Here is a 19,538-nt window from a genome sequence, read left to right on the forward strand (position 1 = left end):
TTTAGGCATCCCAACGAACGTCAGTGGGGTGATGGTCGAGTTTCCTTCGCCGTATACCAAGCTACAGTCGCCTATAAAGCAATTACTGCGCCATCACTGCACAACTTTTCCAACAATATGTATGTGACAGGTATTTAAACAACACATCAATCTGTCACACGATTATGTAAAGTGTACGTGCCAATTAAAAGCTTTCGATTGGTTATGAAATTATCGCTAAAAGCGATGGCATACTGATAGTAAACGTATGCGAGTTCGTGAAGCGAGACGTAGTTTTACAGCAAGTAAGCTTTCTGATAAACTAGAGGCAACGTTAATCGTGGTGTAGTGGACTAACCACAGACGTGTTGACGCATGTTGTGTTGGTAGGTGGGTTCGAATCCTACGAGCGATAAATTGTTTTATTCACATTTTAAACTTGAGGATCAAATCATGATGCATTAGACCCAATAGCATGCATGTTCAGTGTGTAGTGTCCTGACATTTGGTGTAGCCAAGCATCCTGGTCATTTCTTCGCTATGTATTCAGCAGATGAGTATGCTGGCATGCTCCTCATCTACGGCGAAGCAAGAGAGATGCATTGTGTAAATGCCTGTCGCATAGGATACATATTCGTGCAAAGGTAATGATGCAGTGAGTGATTGAAGGCGATTGTTGCTTGGTCTACGACAAAGGAGAATAGAACATAACGACACCAGTGACGTTCGATGGGAAACCTCACAGCATAAAATGTCAGGCGAGGCAGACTCACCCGGTTTTTAGATAGTTAAGATTTCGTTGAGTGACTGAACAAAGTTAGTATCAGGAAAAAGCCTAGCTGTTTGATAGACATTCAGACACACACACACACACACACACACACACACACACACACACACACACACACACACACACACACACACACACACACACACACACACACACACACACACACACCTTTGTTTGTTCCATCTTCTTTCTTGCACGGCTGCAGCAGCGGCAAATACTCACAGACTCTCATGTATCTCAGGGCGTTTCTTCTGTTCCTGAGTAATTTATTCAATTGGTTATCTGGGTACGAAGGGAGATATACATACTTGAAAAGAAAGATGTGAATTTTACTCACTCAAATTTATTTAAAGAAATTTAGAAAGTAATTTACGAAGTTTAAGTGAAATAAAACAAGAAAGAGTAAACAAAAGTGACAATTATCTGAAATGATTGCAGATAAATGCATTGCTTCCTTATGATTAACGTTTCTGAGGTTACACTGGTTGAAAACCACAATTAATAATAAAACCTGAAAACTAACTTTGATTTCTCAAGTGAAACTGTAGATGAATATGTTTGATCCATGAAAGTTCAGTCTCTCATAACCGTGCTTTAAACTTCCGTTCAATATAGGGTTTTCACCCATGCTGTCCGGCTCCACACCTAAATGGCTAGCGTGCTGGCCTTTGGTCACAGGGGTCCCTGGTTCGATTCCAGGCAGGGTCGGGAATTTTAACCATAATTGGTTAATTTCGCTGACACGGAGGCTAGGTGTATGTGTCGTCTTCATCAACATTTCATCCTCATCACGACGCGCAGGTCGCCAACGGAGTCAACTAAAAAGACCTGCACCTGGCGAGCCGAACTTGTCCTCGGACACTCCCGGCACTAACATCCATACGCCATTTCATTTTCACCCTTGCTTGCCATTAAGTCTTCGGCTAACTCAAGGTTCGGTGCGCATTCAGGCCTTAAGGGCACACGTTTATCTAACTACATTTAATGGCTAGGCAAGGGAAACGTACATCGCACTATCTACGTTAAGCGAAGAGGCATATATCTGGGTAAACAAATATATTACGTTTAAGCAACACGAAAACTGGATATTTTTTTACAAGTTGCTTTACGTCGCACCGACTCAGATAGGTCTTATGGCGACGATGTGACAGGAAATGGCTAGGAGTGGGAAGGAAGCGGCCGTGGCCTTAATTAAGGTACAGTACTAGCATTTGCCTGGTGCTAAAACGGGGAAAACACGGAGAACCATCTTCAGAGTTGCCGACAGTGGGTTTAGAAAATATTAACAAAAGAACCATCACATCATTAATGACAAATAATACTCAGCTCTCGGTTCCAAAGCAAGGTGATGCTTTCTTTACGAAAAGTTCAGTAGTTCGTGGTTATTAGTATTATTTATGACTGAATGTGTGGTTATACGTGATATTGGTGGTACATATAAGCTCCCCTTTGGATTATTTGAGCCACACGACTCTACGATTTGTTGCAGTGATATCCAAATGAAAACTCGCCGGCATTTAAAATTGCTTCCCCGAATCTGGCACAAAGATTAACACTTTTAAATAAATTGAATGAGACCAGTATCATAAAATCAAACCTTAACTTAACACACGCAAAAGTAAACACACATATAACTCCCAAAAAAGGGGCAAATGATCCCCTGCATGAAGTCAAGGCTGAGCACTACGACATCGGAATCCGTATTTCAACAAACAAGAATCAAACACAAATAACATTTAACATACAATAAGCAATCCCTGAAAGAAATCAATACATGGGAAACAAACAGCTCCTGAAAGGAAAACTTGGTCCATAATCATTTCTTTCTGACTATAGGCTGGGCTAGAAAATAATATCGGCATTTTTTTGTCTATGCCAAATTAACTAACAATGGATTTTCAACGTTAGGGAGACTTTAAAATCATTACGGTGGTTTGGATGGTTCTTACATTTGTGTTCCGATATCTATTTCCGATGCTGCACTCGTAATTCTTAAGACATGACAAGGGCAATGACTTCGTTCAACGGGAGGTATACGACACCCCAAATATTTTCTCATCCCATGTCTCTTTGTAAACGACCTTGGCCCTGCATCATTCACAACAGCTCTCGCTGAAAACAATAAGGGCTACCTCACCCGATTCTCACGGAACTTGCAAGCCCTATCATTCTTCTTTTTCTTCCTCGTCTTCTTATTTTCTTATATATCACAGGGGAACATCAGTTATCTCATATTCATCACATATCTCACTATTCATCCCGTATTCAGTATTCATCTCATTATACATGTCACAGCTATGCGTCGTTCACTTATCTCAGGTCAACACATTTAAATCTTATTCTTACGAGAGCATGGCGTATGGCTAGGAAACCTAACATTACATGCACTGCATTTCCCTCGTTGGCCCACCCAAACTGACTTCATTCCTAACACTCAACCCCATTCTAGATGTCGCTAATTCCGTTATTCGAAATCTTTCAATTACGCTATTTATGGAGGACGGCTGAGATATGATAGCCCTGGGTTCAATACCAGACTCGCACCAATGCCCTCGCCAACACAGCAACAGTAATACACAAAAATGGATATTACATAAATAAGGGATTACTAAGATAAGCTGAGTGCTTGATAACTCTATCCTGGGTTCAATTCCCTGTCCTTATCACATTGTAGAAGACACCGTTGTCACACGGGTACAAATTAAATCCCCCTACGGTAACCTTTCAGGATATTCTACTCCATAAAGTTAAACAATACTAATTCTCCCATCGTGAGGTGCTCAAATTACTTAGAAACCCATAAAGAAATATAAAAGCAATCATTTGTTCCACTTCTAGTATTTCGCATCAAACTATATCCTACTACTTACATAGTCACATTAACGAGTTTATTCGGTTATCACGCCTGTCCGAATCCGGAGCTAAATGGTTTGATTTCCAGCTGGGCCTGGGATTTTAACCTTCAGTGGTTAATTTCGATGGCTCGGGGGTTGGGTGCGTGTGCTGTCTTCAGCATTAGAATTGATTATGGGTAGGTGCCCATCTTCACAGACGAGCAAATCACCTATAGGCTCCGTGCGTATAGCACTGTGCTGCTGCGGGTGGATACTACGAGAACTACGTAGAGTCATCTTCATCAACAGCTCGCCATAAGAAGCTGGAATGTGTGTGACGTTTACATGCATTTATTCAATTATTTTACAGTGCTGTCTTCAGATGACAATTTTTTAATATCACAACGTTCCGACAGAATGATGTGCTTGTTCTTGGCTGCATTAATAGATACTGTAATACAGAGCTGTCATTCACGACCTCACTAAATGGATTTGAAAAAACGGTGGATCTTAGCAGTAAATCGCAGGAAGTGATTCCGGATTTGTACATTTACAGTGTTTAATACACAGTTACTCTTAATATAATGCAAAGGTTAACAATTAAAACAAATTATTGAAGAAGTTGGATGACAACACCAACATCTACAAGACCATGCAGAAGACGGTGGTCATTGCCACGACTGGAATTGTACGGAAATTTAAGGGTTCAAATTTTCCGTTACACTGTAGTGTCCATTAAGGTTTTTCTGCTTTGATTTCCTAAAATCTGTACAACTGCTTGAATATCATTACCACGAAAGTGTGCAAAATAATAATAATAATAATAATAATAATAATAATAATAATAATAATAATAATAATAATAACAACAACAACATACCGTACTACAGACCACAATGTAAAATTTTAGAGTATTCCGTCACAACCTCACGAAATGGATTTAAAAAGGCTGTGGCCAAATATAATGTAATTATAGAAATTGGCCTCCATTACACAATATCAATAGCTCACAGAAATACCGCATTTTACATACGTAATGTTCTGTTCTCGCCCCGAGGTGGTGCAACTCCTTTCAAGCAACCCCTAATGAACATGGGCTGCATGTACCCTCATGTCAATCTTAAATTTCTGTCTGTATCGGAAATCAAGTCCGGGCCCCCGACGAAGGAAACTAGTAGCGCTAACCGTTGTATAAAAGGTGGTCGCGATCATATTATAAATACAGACAATAATTTATTGGCAACGTTAAGATATTCTGATATTTTCAACTGGTCCAACATCAAACCTGTGCCTTTTTATCGGAAAAAGTTCCTCTGTAAGGTCTTCTCCTTGTTGTATTTCTCTTTCCCCGCTTTTTAGATGCGAGGTCCAGACAATTCACAGGGTTGATCGGTACACGAGGTAACATGTTCTGAGTAAACTGTATAAATAACAGCAGAAATATGCTTACATTTCATGGAAATATTTTTATTATTTTACCAAGGCCTCCCTCGCAACATTAACGTATGTTAACATGACATCGTATTAGAGATAGGCCAAATATATTTTTCTGAAGACAGCATTGTTGAATGTGTACATGAAAATCAATCTCGTTATCACTACAAATAATACATAAATTACTATGTTGCCTCTATCGTGAAATGGTAGTCTCTCTAGTGAACCAACGTTTTTCTCTTATCACATTTGCAGTTATTCGCCCTGTTGCTATTTCCTGCGAACAGTTTTTCTTGTAAATTTAATACATGGCCACTTTCTTGGAGTTTGGAATAATTTGGCCGATTGTTGTTGCATAAAACACTCTGAAATCCCACTGTTATTATGTAGTCGGCCATAGCAACACGCTGTGAAACGACAGAGATATGTGCGCGGTGATCGCATTAACTTACAATGTTCGCCACTCGCAGCGCAGCGGTGCATTTTTCCCAGCAGCGCACGGAGCCTATACGGCGTCAACTTGAAAGACCTGCGCCAGGCATCTTCGGAGGGCACACACCATTATCATTAATATAATAAAAGGGAGGCTAGCCGTGGATAGTCAGTCAGAGTTGGACTCCGTGGTGGAGTCAGTGTGAGACTCAGTGTGTTGGGGTTCGGTGCCTGGGCTGAGGACGACAGCGGTGTTGGCTGTCGCTAGTGTCCCATCGAAGTCTGAACGATGAGTTGTTGGTGTGGTGTCGGAGAGACCAGTGAGTGGGTGGGCTGGAGAAGACGGAACGGAATACTGTACTGTGTGTGCGTATATTTCTGTAGACTGGGGCTCGGCGTGGGTCAGCGAGGGAAGCCAATATCGCGAGAGTGAAGGTAAATGGACCTGTGTTAATGTTCGCTGTTGTGAGTATCGTCCTGCTGTTCAATACTGTTGAGCTGTTCAGTTGTTCACTGAATGTGACTCTGTGAATTACTGAACCAACGAACAGTTATCGTGTGTCTAGTAGCCCGTAGAATTGTGTTCATAATCAGCGGTCTACACACAGCTGCTGTATGAGGTGACTGGACATGGGGAAGCGAAAGTAAGGATTAAGCGTCCGCGGGTATAGCAACAGGCTGGACCGCCTACTGTACCATATGAAGAGAGAGAGACTTGTAAATAGACAGCAAATAGTGAGTGTGGCCATTCATGGTTAATTAGAATTGTGTGGGTATATATGTGTTTGTGTGTGTGTGTGTGTGTGTGTGCATTTATTGGGTCATCCTGAAATAAATTGGAGTAATGAAAGAGACGGAGTTTCATTCGTACTACTACTACTACTACTATTATTATTATTATTATTATTATTATTATTATTATTATTATTATTATTATTATTATTATTATTATTATTATTATTATTCTCTGACACCTGGGTGATGACGTAGAACCATCACGGTTCCAGCATGATTGCAATTAGCACATAACCTTGTCACTGGTTGCACTGGAAGACTGTCCCGGTCGGCGGCGAAGGTCTCCATTCGGAAGGTCGTCTTCTTCCTTCCCAGAAGTCTGTGCGCACCACGGTTAGACGTCTCGTCTGTACACTATCGACAATTATCCGGCTCTCATAGTTCAGTTCCACCTGTCCGCCGTGCCTGAATTAACTATCTCTGGTAGGTGCAATTATTAGTATAACGTTTACTATACTACAAAATCTGTTCAGCACCTCTCCCGTACGTGAATTAATTTCAGCCTGATTCGTAGCTCTAAGTGGTGGACGTTTTGTGCGTCCGTGTGTTCCTACACACATCGGTTAAACTTCCGCCGTGGTCGCCGTTGAGGTGACCTACCAAAAGTTAGAGAAAGTTGGCATAGTATTGGGTTCAATAATTCCTTAATGTTCAATCGATTTTTAAATTTAAAAATATGTGTCTGAATTCGGAGACAATAAATTTATACTGTCAAAATCTTGTTCCAAAGTTGGCAATGTTGTTGCTGTCTTGTCTTGTTTAGCGATTCTTAAGAAACTTGAAAATTTAAATAGATCTTCCTTCCTTCCTTCCTTCCTTCCTTCCTTCCTTCCTTCCTTCCTTCCTTCCTTCCGTCTCTGGCCCGTCTGTCTCTCCCTGCCTTTCTCGACCGCACCCCCTCCATGAGGGCACGTGAACCCCTCTTAGCTCACACAATGTCAGTCCGGCGAACCGTCTGCTCGAATCCTGGCTCCGTAAAATCACGAAGAGATGGTCCAAAGCCTCTAGCGTCCTGGGTTCATGTACCGGCCTGGTAAAAGTTGTCCACCGAATGAATACCAATGGAGGGTGTTATACAAGCACCGAGTGGACCCTTAATTGAATCGAAATAACGTCCAGTTCTATTTGGACCAATCGTAAACTATGGGCTTATTTGTAAAGTATAGCGCTCCAGAAGTTCAGTTTAGATAATTGATTCAAGCAAAGCATGATTGCATCAGTGTCAAGAATTTAAATCATGAAGCAAACGATTAAAAAACATTTAACTTAATCTTAAAAAATAAATACGCGTAAATTGCCTAATTATCTTTCAGGTTATTTCCGATGTAAGTGGAATTGGTTAAGTAAGCACGTGATATAATTCGAGAAGAATTTACGGTGAACGACAAGCTAGTCATTTATTTGTTAACACAGATATAATTGTCAACTTCTTGGTCTGAAAAAGAAATGCGCACACTTTGTTATTTAATCGCATTAAGTAAAGAAACACAACTCAAAGTAAATTACATCACATGCGGATTCCTATGAAATACAGCAGGTTCACACTCCCGACATACATGCAAAACGTATCTAATTATAGGCTTTATACCTAAAACCTTTGACTGGCGCCCACAAAGAAAAAAGCACAACGATTCATGGAATAACCGTGTATTAGTGGTTAGAACCACTAACTATCAGACAGGCTTTCATTTGATGGAGTTCTTTTACCTCTAGTTATGGTTGCACAACACTGATCAGAATGCGTATCCCATTTAGATCTGCGAACACACCGGCAATGACCGATGTCGACACCGCTAACATGTTAAAATTAATTCAACAAAATTATATAGAACAAACTTAAAATAAGAATGACTCCTTTCCGTCAGTTAAACTTCAATTGTAACTTAACAAGATTTACAAACCATGAAGAATCATTTAATTTAATTATTTCGTCTGGCTGTTTCTAGCCTGATCCAGACCTTGTAAGGCAGCCCCTTCGATGAGGGTGCCATGTATGGGATTATGCGTGTTATTGTAATGGAGGAGAGTGTTGTGTGTAGTGTGTAAGTTACATGAGTGTTTGGGACAGTACAAACACCCAATCGCTGAGCCAATGAAATTTACTTATTTAAGGTAAAATGTCCGACCTTGGCAGGGAATCGAACCTGCGGCCCTCTGAATAGAAGAACACTGCGCTGGCCATTCAGCCAAGGAGCCGGGCATGAATAACCATGCAGTCCTCTCACAACCTATGTCGCACTTAGTTTAATTAAACATAATAATGATATGTTACACTACTTGCATTGTAAACGGTCATTGATGAAGATCCAACTGACCTACATTATAGGTGGTCACTGGTGAAGATCCAACCTGCTGCACTGCGTCCTATACATCCTAATAAGTCTCTCATGGAAACGAAACTCGACTGGCTATAGATATATAAACACGTCCCAATCTTTCCGCAAATCTATCAACTCTCAGAGATAGTGCGACAAGACAGCACATTCTTACAACGAAATGGTAAATCGACAGGTCGTTATTAACACGAAACCATCCTGACATAATATTTTAATGACAACCTTTTCCTTCGAATTTCTAAAATTCAATTCTTTGAGACCTAAGGAGTACTTAACACTCCACAAGCTTCACGCGGTCACAGTACGAATATCTCTACCACAAAACTTGCCGGACATACGAGTATTTTCGGAATCAGAACCACGGGCTCATAACAATCACTTCAGGCAGTAATAATTCCACAAGGGCTTTCAAGCATCTACCTGAATGCAGTTCCAGACTGCACATGACACTCAACAGGTCTCAGGTGTTCGCGAACTACATCCTGGACAAATAAAATCGTGCGCACACAAAATATCGTCACACAGGCCCTCAGGCTCCCTTGGATAGTATCCGCTCATATGGAAACGTATAACTTCACACAATTTGCTTTACGTCGCACCGACACAGATAGGTCATATGGCGACGATGGGAGAGGAAAGGCCTAGGAATTTGTAGAAAGCGGCCGTGGGCCTACTTAAGGTACAGCCCCAGCATTTGACTGGTGTGAAAATGGGAAACCACGGAAAATCATTTTCAGGGCTACCGACAGTGGGGTTCGAACCCACTATCCCCCGGATGCAAGCTCACAGCTGCGCGGCCCTAACCACACGGCCAACTCACCCGGTGCCTTAATTATAATTTACTTTCTTCTTACGGAATGTCACCTCCGATTCATACACCCAGCTTCATCCAATGTGTTGATTTCAAAATTAGCTTTTTATTTCATTATGCCTCTGTCGTCATCTGATTGTACAAGCAATCGTTTTCACTCAATGACTTTACTCTTATTTCATGCATTGAATATCCCAAGTACGATGAACATTAATGGATATTTCGTTTTAAGGGGAAAAACAACTAGGCTATTAGCCCAAGTACACACCAGCTTTCACTCTCGTACGGGAGAGTTTGAGAAGATAGTGGTTGACAGGATTATTTGGTCTGCCAAAACGCTAACTTCTTACAAAGTATTGTTAATCTCATCTCATCACATTGCTTTTCCTACGCGTTTATTTCAAATCCCTTATTATATTGCGTGCCTGAGAAAGGGTACAGGCTACTGGAAACGATTCATTTAAATTTTCTTAGGTCTCTGTCTTATAATACAAAACAATAACAGTGGAAGTGGTGGTTCCTATATCTTATGCATTTCTCATTTTGTTCCAGTAAAATGCATATTTTCAACATAATCTGCTGTTAAAACCGGACAGGGTTGTCTGGTCGTTTGGGGCATTAGGGATTTAGACCGGCTTAAAAATTACTAATAATTCATTACAATACGTACCAGTATTTCAGGAGTTATAATTCGGCGGTACAGTGAGAACGGCTGCCGTTCTGATGACCTGGACCTCAAACCTCACTGTGTGTATGAAGTATCGTCCTCTAATCTCTTTACTTGACAGAGATATTAGATCCCAAATTCACGTGTGGCTATCTCAACTGGAGCTAAGTATTACTAGCCCGGGAATGCTAGATCTTCTTTCACACCGAGAGCATCGTATTAAATACATGATAAATATATATAGTTTAGATTCTTGGCTTGCTGGTCATGGTCACGAGAAAGCTTTCCTGAATCAGCCTTTCTCGCGACCAGTCGATATTTTTTTCTGATGACACAGAGCAATGTTCTCTGCGAAACGTAAAGAATTTCAACTTATTTTCTTGACACGGCATAAGCCCAGAAACCTCTATCATGTTGTCCCCGTTTCTACCATCCAGGTAATTTGCCCCAGACTAGTCAGCCGATCCCAGGCTTGTTCAGTCCGAACTATGATAAAATTAATGCCCTAAAAATATATACACCTTGGATTTGATGGGGAACATATAACTAAATGTGGACACTATGAGGTCTACTAAGAACTACAAATAAAGCAATGCAAAGCATGACGTCAGTTCTTGGAGAAAAATCTGTATATTAAAATAAACAAGATAAATATGAAAAAATAGCAAAATTACCACATGACTCAACATTTTTAGCATGACTCAGAATTTTTCCTTTCAGCTTGATAAAGTCCTTCTTGAGCATCAAAAATATATTCCAAATGTACAATGTATTCCGACACACATATACTTAACATATCAGATCAAATCTTCAAGTTTCATTAAATTTACACCTTGGGCTTGCGTGCTAACACCACGCTCCTGGCTTTGTATTTGTTAACACTTTGAACTGTAACTGAGTACGATCCCCTTTCCTGCACATTTGACATTGCAGTGGGAGTCCCTAACCTTAAGAAAAGACGTGATTTATTGCGCAAAAAAGGGGAGACAAAAACTAATATAACTGTACAAAATATAAGTGGTAAAACATCCTACGCGCAAATATATACACTCTGAATCATGAGCAATCTCATGAGCACAACAAACAATGTGGATCGGAACCACACAAATCAAAATCACATAAATTGCAAATATACACATTCAAGGAAACAAAAAACATGATGTCATATTTTCCAGGGCTCACCAAGAAAGCATGCTGCATTCACGCTACTCTCATTCACTAAAAGCCTCGATGGAAAATATAAGGAAACCGATTACACTTTAAGCAACACTTCCTATTCAACGCAGGTTCCTGAAATAAATTACATGTCACAAATTCAAAAAGAAATAACAGAGAAGGCTTTAACTTTCAACACATAATTCAACGTTGTATCTTGAAAAATATTACATGACACAAAATATTCCATATGGACGTAAATATTCGTAAAAGAAATGACGCTAACCACTCAGCTGAATAAATCAGAATAAAATGTAAGAAAGCAAGCTGCAACCTTATGTAAACGGTCCACATTTACGTTACAATTATATTTACATTAACAAGCTTCCTAACATTTACCTTAAATAGGACGCTGTCCTTCCAAACAAAGCAAAATTTACTGTCAATAAATATTAAAAACTAACCTTCCCCTTTTGCAACATTAACACACGTTCACACTCACACAATTACATTGAAAATTCTGTACTCATCTATTTCGTTGACTTATCGTCGCCAGCCATTTCAGGAACAGCCGGCTCCCAGCGTATTTTAGCCAGCCATCTCGATGATGATGCCTTCAGAAAAAGACCTAGATCAGTCCTTAGGTCCCCATTCTGGCGTCGAAAAGTGATGTCGAACTTAACGTCCCTGCTTCTGCTTCTGGATGTCGTCTAAACATCCCCTCTTTCACGATGTAGATTTTAGGTCAAGGTTAAACCAGCCAGCTACTAGAATACTACAGCCGGGGTAATTTCCACTGAGCGTGAAAGCAGTTCACATTCTGTCGCGGAACAACTTCTCTTATCCAATCCCGTAACTAGGTCAAATATTTCCCATGCAAAAGCTGGACTGGAAATTGTAAAGTTTATGCCCTCGGGAAACTATTTACACAGGCAGGCTACTGTGCATTCCAAATGATTAAATGAAACTGTTCTCTCCCTCTGGAAATCGAAAATTAAATGCTATTCTCCCAGTATTAGAAAACGTGAATACATTTAATGCGGACTGAGCGTATTCCAAAAAATTTACAAGTCCCCACGCGATCACTCGCGTAAATAAAACCTCTTCTCAGGATGTTACCTGCACAGAATCTCGCCGAATAATAGGGTAGCTAACTCACACCGTCATTGTTTTTAATAATTCGTCCTCTAAGACGCCGTTTTATCCTCGAAGGGGACCATCACCTACATAGACTAATGCCTAGCCAGGATGAGCGTGACGCTATCATATCATTGGTCCAGCACATCGCGCTCGTGATGCTTACTTCGAAGTCTCTCGCAGGCTTCTCTAGCCTCTCGCCGGGCTTCCGAAATGTTGTCCGTTGGATTTCTATCGTTTCACTGTTGTGCTTTGTGTACGTCATGTCGAAGTACCACCTTCTAAACTTAGCTGGCGAGCAAACAAACCCGAGCTCCAAGCTTCCTGCAGAAATTGCGACATGTGGTGCAGAATGTAGATGTTTCCTGCCAGTTACTAGTACTTATTACAAATGAAATATTCTCTGAACATTCGAATACATGACTGATTAATTAAATGAGCATTTCAATAAGGGCTCAATGTCTAGAATTAACTTAATAGATATATACTTATCAGATATTGTAATAGGAGTTGAATCATGGCTGAGAAATGATATAATGGATGCAGAAACATTCTCACGGAACTGGAGTGTGTATCGTATGGATAGGATGGGAATGGTAGGAGGGGCAGTATTCATTCTTTTGAAAGAAGAATTTGTAAGCTACGAAAAAGTTAAAGATGATAAACATGAAATTCTAGGTGTAAGGCTCATCTCTAAGGATAATAAGAAAGTTGATGTGTTTGGAGTGTAGCGCTGACGCTGACTCAGATTTATTTGATAAGATAATCAGCTATGTGGGAAACGGTATGGTAAGGCACGTGATTGTAGCTGGTAATCTCAATTTACCAAATGTCAATTGGGAAGGTAATGCGAACGACAGGAAGAATGACAAACAAATGGCAAATAAGTTAATATGGGAAGGACAGGTGATTCAGAAAGTGATGGAACCGAATAGAGGGAAGAATATTCTGAATGAGGTGCAGGTAAAACCAGATGAGCTCTACAGAGAAACCGAAGTAATAGATGGTATTGATGATCACGAAACTGTTTTGTCGTAATTAAAAATATTAACATTAGGTTTTAAAATTAGGACTATTTGGCACTACCATATGGTTCATAGAATAAGCATGAGGGAGTTGAAAAAGTAACTATGATCGGTGGAAAACGGTAAATAAAAATGTAAACTTACTGTGAGATGGGTTGAAAGCAATTACTGAGGAATGTGCAAACAGGTTTGTACCTTTAAAGTTGGTAAGAAGTGGTAAAGATCCACTATATTATAAAAGAGACGTAAAGAGACTGAGAAGGAGGTGCAGGTTGGAAAGAAATAGAGTTATAAATAGCTGTGGAAGTAAGGAGAAATTGAAGGAACGTAGTAGGAAATTGAATCCAGCTAAGAAGTCAGTTTAGGATAACATGATGGCAATCATAATTGGCGGTGGAATACATTTTAGTGAATAATGGAAGGGTATGCATAAGTACTTTAAAGAGGAAACAGGTTTCAAGGAAGACATTCCAGGAATCATTAATGAACAAGGGGAGTGTGTACGCGAGGATCTTCAAAAGGCAGAAGTATTCAGTCAGCAGTATGTAAAGATTGTTGGTTACAAGGATAATATCTAGATAGAGGAGGTGACTAATACTAAAGAAGTATTAAAATTTACCTATGATAACAATGACATTTACAGTAAGATACAAAAGTTAAAAACAATAAAAGCAGCTGTAATTGATAACGTTTCTGGGGATATAATAAAGACAATGTGTTACGATATAGAACATATCTGAATTACTTATATGATTATTTTTTGCAGGACGGAGCTATATCCATGCATTAAGAGTTTGCTATAGTAGCCTCTGTGTATAAAAGAGAGGGTGATAGGCATAAAGCTGAAAATTACAGGCCAGTCAGTTTGACATACATTGCATATGAGCTTTCGGAAAGCATTATTTCTGATTATATTAGACATGTTTTCGAAATTAATAACTGGTTCGATATAAGGCAGTCCGGGTCTAGGAAATGTTATTCCACTGAGACTCAACTTGTAGGATTCAAGCAGGATATAGCAGACATCCTGGATTCAGGAGATCAAATGGACTGCATCGCGATTGACTTATCTAAGGACTTTGATAGGGTAGATCATGGGAGACTACTGGAAAAAATGAGTGGAATTGGACTAGACAAAAAGTGACTGATGGGAGGTTATATTTCTAGAAAATAGATCTCAGAGAATTAGATTAGGCGAAACTCTATCTGACCCTGTAATAATTAGGAGGGGGATTCCTCAAGGCAGTATTTACTGTACCTTTTTGCTTTCTTATATATATCAACGATATGACTAGAGAGGTGGAATCAGATGATGTTATTCTGTACATAGTAATAAATAAGTTACAAGATTGTGAGCAACTGCAAAATGACCTCGATAATATTGTGAGATGGACAGAAGGCAATTGTATGACGATAAATGGGGTTAAAAGTCACGTCGTGAGTTTCGCACATAGAAAAAGTCCTCTCAGTTTTAAATACTGCGTTGATAGCGTGAAAGTTCCTTTTGGGGATCGTTGTAAGTATTTAATTTTTAATATAAGGAAATATCTTCATTGGGGCAATCACTTAAATATGATTGTAAATAAAGGGTACAGATCTCTGCACATGGTTATGATGGTATTTAGGGGTTGTAATAAGAATGTAAAGGAGAAGGCATATAAGTCTCTGTTAAGACCCCAGCTAGAATATGGTTCCAGTGTATGGGACCCATACCAGGAATGCTTGATTCAAAGCTGGAAAAAATCCAAATGAAAGCAGCTCGATTTCTTCTGGGTGATTTCCGACAAAACAATAGAATTACAAACATGTTGCAAAGTTTGGGCTGGGAAGACTTGGGAGAAAGTAGACGAGCTGCTCGACTAATTGGTATGATTCGAGCTGTCAAAGGAGAGATGGCGTGGAATGACATCAGTAGACGAATAAGTTTGAGTGGTGTCTTTAAAAGCAGGAAAGATCACAATCTGAAGATAAAGCTGGAATTCAAAAAGACAAATTGGGGCATTGTTTTTAGGAAGGGGAGTTAGGGATTTGAATAACTTACCAAAGGAGATGTTCAATACATTTCCAATTTATTTGCAGTAATTTAAGAAAAGGCCGAGGAAATAACAGATAGGGAATCTGCCACCTGGGCGACTGCCCTAAATGCAGATCAGTAGTTATTGACTGATTGATTGCTTGCTTGCTTGATTGATTGATTGATTGATTGATTGTATGATTGATTGATTGATTGATTGATTGATTGATTGATTGATTGATTGATTGATTGATTGATTGATTGATTGATTGATTGATTGGTTGGTTGGTTGGTTGGTTGGTTGGTTGGTTGGTTGGTTGGTTGGTTGGTTGGTTGGTTGGTTGGTTGGTTGGTTGTTTGGTTGGTTGGTTGATTGATTGTTTGTTTGATTGATTGATTGTTTGATTGGTTGATTGGTTTCTGTTTACTTTGTCCGACAGGAGCGAGGAGGATTTTGAGACGTAATATGCTCCCTATAATTGAAATAAGAAGAAAATAAAGTAGTGTGTGCTATCGAATGTTGGGAAATCATCACTAACCAAAATTGATAAACATTGGTATTGTTAAACCTTCATAAACGTAGATTCAGCTTAATGGACTCTGAAGATTTTAGTACTTTAAAGGAGAATGGTTTCAAACAGCATGGGATAAAATAGGTTAAATACAGTATCAGTGTTTCCGATAGAAAAGTTGACAGCATTTCGAATTTGGAAGTGAATGCAGATTGTTTGCGGACGACTGCATAATTTATAGAAAAATCTGTCGATAATAGATTATTACAAACCAATATAATTATAATCCAAATGTGGGCACTCGAAAACAAAATTCAAATACATTTTCAAAAATGCAGTATCATAGGTATGGGAAAGAAACCTAGGCAAGGGGACTTGTTATATCGTCTTAGTTCGGATGCTTTAGTAGAGGGTGACTCATGCAAGTACCTGGGGAACAAGGAAGAAGCCTCCCCGAAGATTGTAATTAATGCAGTCGGGCGTTCCCTGGGCAACGGTTTGACTGGCTGATTCTTCCACAAAGGTGCTGCTACACAGCAACAAGTATGCACGATAACTTATCTACGCATAGTCCTTTTCAGGACCAACCAAGCACGGAACACTCATCAATTTCCATTGGTAACAACTTACGGATATGTCACTTGAACATCGAATCGATTTCAACTGCTAAGAGTCAATACCTCTCACGCCTGATGCTGCAGAATACTGTAGATATAATAGCAATACAGAAGACTCACACCATGGATGACACAGATCTTTACAGAAGAGGAAGGATATATGGTTATGATCTGGCTGGAGCCATAAATGATGAACAATACGGTATTGCTACATATGTCAGGTCCCATCTCACCGACTACAAAGTAACTTATCAAGACAGAACAGCAGATGTCTTTGCTTTAGCTGTAGAGATTGCCGGCATCACTGTAGTAAATATTTATAAACCTCCACAAGTCAGCTGGCCAAATCCTCCTGTAAGATACTTCAGTCACCCAGAAGTGTATGTCGGCGATTTCAACAGCCATAGTTATGTATGGGGATATCTGAATGAAGACGACAGTGGGGCAGTTCTAAATGAATGGATGGATCTGTACAATCCTCAGCTTGTGTACAATGCTAAAGATCCAGGAACATTCCGATCTGGTAGGTGGTTAAAGGATTATTCCCCTGATCTGTGCATCGTATCTAAATCTGGAAATAACGATATGACACAACGAAAAGTCATCAAGTCTTTCCCACACAGCCAACATAGGCCAGTCATTATTTATTATGGTACAGAAATTCCACTAGTAACCTCCATCCCACAACCTCGATGGAATTTTCAACTTGCTAACTGGGAACTGTTTCAGAAAGGTCTTGATAACACCGTTCAGTGGATTCCCCCAATTCCATCCAATTATGAACGATTTGTGCGTGCTATTAAAGTTAATGCCAAAAACTATATTCCACGTGTGTTTCGGAAGGAATAAATCCCCGGATGGTCTCAAGAATGCAATGATTTGTTTGTTAAATATCAAGAATCTCACGATGATACAACAGCTGATAACCTTTTGAGAGCTCTCAATAAGAACAGAAGAGAAAAATGGCATGAAACAGTGGCAGAACTTAACTTTAAACATTCTAGTCGCAAAGCCTGGAACCTTATAAGAAAACTTGGTACAGATCCAAGGCTGTCAAGCACAGTCCCACGTGTGAATGCCAATGCTGTTGCATCCAGACTAATGAAGAATTCGAAAGCTAAAATTGACAAGGCACATACACGAATCGTGAGAAATGAATTGTACATAAAGAAATCCAATCTAACACCACGTCCTGACTACTCAGGTGACTTCAGCATTGAGGAACTTGATATAGCCTTGAATATGCTAAAGGTAAATAAAGCTGTTGGCTTTGATGGCGTATATCCAGAGTTTCTTAAAGCCATAGGACCTAAAACAAAATTGTGGCTCATTGAATTCTTCAATGAAATTCTACGAACTGGAAGATTACCAAAGCTTTTCAAGCAGGCTAAGATAATTGCCATCCTGAAACCAGGCAAAGACGGAACCCATGCTTCTCACTACCGGCCAGTATCGCTACTCAGCGTGACCTATAAGCTACTAGAAAGGCTTACTTTAAGTCGCATTCAAGAGGCCATTGATCAAACCATCCCTGTTGAACTAGGTGGCTTTAGGAAACATTGGAGCTGCTGCGACCAGGTTTTAACATTGACAACTCTAGTTGAAGCTGGATTTCAACGAGGTCTCCGATCAGCTGCAGTTTTTTGTGGACCTTACAGCAGCTTATGACACTGTGTGGAGGGACGGCTTGATGTCGAAGTTTATTGAAATCATCCCATGTCAAAAGCTGGCGTTTCTAGTGAATAACATGCTCTCTGACAGACGCTTTAAGGTGTTTCTGAACGGACAATCTAGCAGATGGAGGACTCTAAACAATGGCCTACCTCAGGGATCAGTTCTGGCCCCCATTCTGTTTAACTTGTATATTCATGATTCGCCAGACACTGACTCATTGAAAATCCAGTATGCAGATGACCTAGCGTTAGTCTTCCAGAGTAAAGGTCTTATGCACTGTGAGAATGTACTGACAAGTGATCTGACGAAATTGAATGACTACTTCCATAAATGGAGACTTCAACCTAACCCAAATAAAACTGAGGTTACTGCATTCCATCTAAATAATAAGGAAGCCCATAGGAAGCTACATGTGACTTTCGACGGAACCGAAGTACCGCATAACTACAATCCCAAATATCTAGGAATCACTCTGGATCGGTCCTTGACATTCAAACAACAGTGAATCACGTTATCTAAGAAACTTGGCTCCAGAGTGAATCTACTCCGCAAGATTGCCGGAAGAAGCTGGGGTGCGGACACCAATACCCTACGCACTGCTTCACTCGCTCTTGTGTATTCTGCTGGTGAATACTGTGCTCCTGTATGGCAAAACAGCATTCACACAACAAAGATTGATGTCCAGCTTAATGAAGCCATGAGAGTTATCACTGGTACTGTCAGATCTACTCCCATTCAGTGGTTACCTGTCTTAGCTAATATTGCCCCGCCAGATCTAAGGAGGAAAGCAGCTAGGGTAAACTTGCTCAAGAAGATCTCTTCTCATAAGAACTCTCCCTTGTACGATGCCCTACAACACCCACCAACAACTCATCTGAAATCACGCAAACCACCCTGGACTGATTTTAAAAATATCAGTTCTTTCGACATTACCTCTGAGTGGCGACAGCGTTGGCATGAACATCCACCCAACAACGCTCACTTGGTTCAAGATCCAACAAAGAAGGTTGAAGGATTCCAACTGCCGCGTCAAACCTGGTCGAAGCTGAACCGAATTAGGACGGGTCAAGGGAGGTGTGGCTACATGTTGAAGAAATGGGGTTTCCGTTCGTCTGCTGACTGCGACTGTGGAGCGGAGGAGCAGACAATGGAACACATCGTTAAGGAGTGGCCACTTCGAGCATTTAACTGTGATCTGAGGTTTCTGCATCAAGTGACTCCGAGTGCTCTGGACTGGTTGTCAAATTTGGACATTTCCATTTGATATATATTTTTTGTGTACTTGTAAAGCCATACGATATATTTATATATGCAAGTACCTAGGAA

The 19,538-nt window shown here is 40.1% G+C and overlaps 1 protein-coding gene across 1 annotated transcript in view; it reads left to right on the top strand.

Moving 5' to 3' along the window:
- LOC136862829 (uncharacterized) overlaps positions 1 to 19,538 on the top strand; it is a 148,608-nt gene that overhangs the window by 85,248 nt on the left and 43,822 nt on the right. The window lies entirely within an intron of this gene.

The sequence above is a fragment of the Anabrus simplex genome, chromosome 2, assembly GCF_040414725.1.
Source record: "Anabrus simplex isolate iqAnaSimp1 chromosome 2, ASM4041472v1, whole genome shotgun sequence".
Lineage (NCBI taxonomy): Eukaryota > Metazoa > Arthropoda > Insecta > Orthoptera > Tettigoniidae > Anabrus > Anabrus simplex.